Source organism: Meles meles, chromosome 4 (assembly GCF_922984935.1).
Source record: "Meles meles chromosome 4, mMelMel3.1 paternal haplotype, whole genome shotgun sequence".
NCBI lineage: Eukaryota > Metazoa > Chordata > Mammalia > Carnivora > Mustelidae > Meles > Meles meles.
In genome coordinates this window covers 98,021,681-98,025,841 of record NC_060069.1, presented here as the reverse complement: position 1 = coordinate 98,025,841, position 4,161 = coordinate 98,021,681, and the positions used below count along the sequence as shown (strand labels likewise).

General features: G+C 45.7%; 1 pseudogene; it reads left to right on the top strand.

Moving 5' to 3' along the window:
• The first annotated feature begins 558 nt into the window (after positions 1-558).
• LOC123940733 lies at positions 559-3,925 on the top strand (annotated as a pseudogene).
• The last annotated feature ends 236 nt before the right edge of the window (positions 3,926-4,161 follow it).

Here is a 4,161-nt window from a genome sequence, read left to right as displayed (position 1 = left end):
TATGAAAATATTTTGCCCAGTTTATTATTTTTCTTACTATTACTGCATTGTAAGTGTTCTTTATGTATTCTAGACACAAGTCCATTTTAGATATGTTTTGTAAATATGTTTTCGCAGTCTACGGTTGTTCTTTTTGACTTCTTAAATTTCCCTTGAAAAGCATTATTTCATTTTATGAAAATGGATTATTTTTATGGCACATGCTTTTCATCTCTCACTTAAGAATCTTAGCAAACTCAATGTCATTTAGCTCTTACATTTAGATCTGTGATCCACTTTAATACATTTAGTGTGAAGTAAGAGTCATTTTCTCTATCCCCTCTCTTTTTTTTTCATTTTTCTATCCAGCACCATTTCATGAAAAATTGTCTTTTCCTCTTTGAATTGCCTTAACCCCATTACCAAAATCATATGACTGTAGACAAACCAACATGGCACGCACAGCCTAAGGGTGCATGGTCTGGGCCTGTGGTGTACACCAGAGGGGAGAAGGCAAGGAGTTCTGAGGCTCCCCCATCAGCTCATCCATGTACATCATTTTAATTTTCCCAGTCATCCATGAGTTGTATAACTTTGGCTTTCAAGAGCCTCTTTCCACCAACCCTCTACACACTCAGCTGAAAAGAACTGTGTCCATTCCAAGCATCATTGGCCTGACATAAAACAATTCAGCCATTGGTCAGAAACAGATCTGCTTCCTGGGAACTACCTCCTCCAGAAAAAAAAAAAAAAAAAAAAAAGCCTGTTCTGTCCTCCAGGAAAGTAATCTAAGACCATGCTTCACCTGCCTTGTTTTCTTGCCAAGTCACAGGTGGAATTCTGCAGTGGCCCCTGTGAGACAGCTAAGCAATGGTTCTATGTGGATTGTGCTTAGTGTGGCATGGCTAGTTGCAAAAAAAAAAAAAAAAAAAAAGGCAATGAAAAGATTGTGAAGAGTGTACACCCATCAGTAAAGTGGTGCCCCTCCCTTCTCAGGGTCTAGGGGTGATATGAGAGAGTGGTATCATATTAAATGCGTGTTTGAGAAACTGGAGTGGGCCCAGGCCACCACAAAAAATATTGAGGACCACATAGAGCTGGAAAGCTGGGAAGAGCTAGAAGATAATGAGAAGGAACAGATAAGCCAACACATTGCAGATCTGTCTTCTAAGGCAACAAGCACACTAAAGAAGAAAGCCATTGTCCAAGCTAAGCTAATAGCCACTGGCCGGGTGATATCTCCAGTGAAAGATGTTTCTTCATTTGTCACCAACACCAATCCCCAGAAATTTTCTGGCTTTTAAGTCAAGCCCAACAACTTTGGGGAAGCCTGCTCAAGCAGGACACTTAACGCAAGTCTCTCCTCTCCAAATGTGTCCCCAAGCATAAGTATTGTCTGCTATGTGAGCTTTGGAAGTTATGTGCCATGGTGGCTGAAAATCCTGGCTACAACACAAAGACCAGATCATCCAGGACTTCCTTTGGAAAAGTTCAGCAAGAGAGTTTCCACAGTGATGTGTACCTAACAGTGAAGCTGCAGCCGCCAGGTATTATTAAAAGTGTTTACAACTTGAATAATAAGTAGATTGTGAAGTTTTTCAGTCACATTCTTTTTTTTTTTTTAATTTATTTATTTGACAGACAGAGATGACGAGTAGGCAGAGAGGCAGGCACAGAAAGGGGGGGAAGCAGGCTCCCCGCCGAGCATGGAGCCTGATGTGGGGCTTGATCCCAGGACCCCAGGATCACGACCCGAGCTGAAGGTAGAGGCCTTAACCCACTGAGCCACCCAGGCACTCATTTCAGTCACATTCTTAACTGCAACCCAGATGATACGGCATGAGACCTAGAGCACAGTGAAATGTCAGAGACAGAGTTTTTCTGAGCAGAGAAAGTCTTTCCACTCAGTTGCCAAAAACTTCCTTACCACCCAAGAAGTGAATTCCTCCTTCGGGGCGCCTGGGTGGCTCAGTGGGTTAAAGCCTCTGCCTTTGGCTCAGGTCATGAACCCAGGGTCCTGGGATAGAGCCCTGCATCAGCCTCTCTGCTTGGCAGGGAGCCTGCTTCCTCCAGTCTCTCTGCCTATCTCTCTGCCGACTTGTGATCTCTGTCTGTCAAATAAATAAATAAAAAATCTTTAAAATTAAAAAAAAATATAAAAAAGGAAGTGAATTCCTCCTTCAACTCTCCAAGCTCACCAAAGAGGATGAGCAGCAACAGACCCTGTAGGACATCGCCTCCAGGTGTCCTGGCAATGACCTTAAGTATATCATCAGTTGGTCAAATATGATCTGAAGATGAACTCAGGTGCAAAACATGTTAGATGCCCTGAGACCCAATGCCTTTAAAGCCTATAAAGTCCCAATGCCTATAAAGCCTATATGCCTATAAAGCCTATATGCCTATAAAGCCTTGTGAAACCTGCAGGACCTGGTGGAGGGGGTCCTCTGCAATGAACAGGAGGTGGAGGAGGAGCGGAGGAGCTAGGTCAGAGATGAGCTCTAAGCATCCAGGCTTCACTGATGATGCCAGTACAGTCCATGCTGGCTGTGGCTTACAAGTCCATCAAACATGAAATGAAGAAGTGTCCTAATAGCTTGTTCTCTGAGATCAAGTATAGTGGGGAGGAAATTTAGGTGCATAAGAACAGGAACCACTTCAGCTACTTCAGCCACACACTCAAGCCCATCCTGCTTCCTAAGGTGGCCCACCTTGAGGACTACATCCTCCAGCCTTTCTGTGGGGGCCACAGCATGATATTGGACCCTAAGGTGCTCCTGAATGACACTAAGACAGCCAAACCACTGCCCTTTGGGACTTGGGGAGTACACCAGAAAGCTGCCTTCCAGGATGCTAATGTCTGCCTCTTTTTTAATTGTATCTACTTCAATGTCAGCTTGATGGACAGGCCTCTGTGTTAGCAGCAAAGTTTCTTCATAATAACAGGGTTGAAATTCCCAACTGATCATGTTCTCAGAAATGAAGCGTCTCTAAAGCTTCAGACTTGGTTGACATGATAAACTTGGTGATCTGAGGACTGTTGGAAGGGCTAGAACTGAAGGATGTGAAGGGTACCTATGAGCCTGGAAAGCAGCACTGGATGAAAGTGAGCAAAGACTATTTAAATGAGTGGGTCATGGCTGACATAGCTGACCCAGGGGCCTTGGGGCCTTCTATGGACATGGGAGTAAAGGTGGATGATGTCCATCTTCCTCATGGGCTGCTATGACCCAAGTGGCCAGAAGTGATGCACAGTCACCAAGTGTGCAGGACGCCATGATGACATGACCCTTGCCCCTTGGAGAAGGAACTGAATGTGGTGAAGATCAGCAAGGATCCCAGAAAGATACCTAACTGGCTGAAAATCAACAAGATCTGCTACCCTGACTTATTGTCCCAGACTCAAAGAAAGCTGCCATGTGGAAGATCACAGGGACTAAATCCTCCAAATCTGAGGCTCACAGAGCTGATGGGATCTCCAACTGATTTCCTCATAGTAGCCAGGTCCATGATGGATAGGGATTTGAAGTCTGCCACTAACCTGCCCCAACTCAAGGAACTATAGCCGCTGTCCAAGGAGAGGGCCGGATTCACTGTGGCAGCTGGAAACGAGGGGAACGCCACTACATGGGGCAGCAGTGAAATGAATAAGGGTACCTTGGAGCCTGCTGGATCTTGCAAGGGTCCCCAAAGCAGCCCTCCAGCACTGCCAGAAGCAGGAAGGAGACTGAGTAGCTGCAATAGCAAAGGCGGCAACAAGCTGACAGCAAAACCTTCCTCTGTGAAAATGGGAGAGAAGAAGGCTCCCGACGAACCCCAGGGCCAAGCAAAAGTGCTACTGGACATCTTCACTGGGGTGCAAATCTACTTGCCACCCTCCACACTAGACTTCATCTGCCTCAGATGCTCCTTTGTGGCATTCAGTCGACCTGGTGCAGGAATTTGACATTTGCCTCAGCGACATAGGTATGGGGGATCAAGGACAAGAACTCTAGCAGGTTTCCCCAGAGTAGGTTTGGGCATGTTTTTGGAAGCAGAGGCTGGTAGCTCCCTGTTAGAACTGTGGCCCTCCTTCTTCCTCAAAGGGTTAGGGATGGGGGAACGTGCCAGGAATGGTCAGAAATCCCTGTACTGACTGATGAAAGATTACTCCAAGTTTTGCTGTGAAAGAGAGGAGAAGGC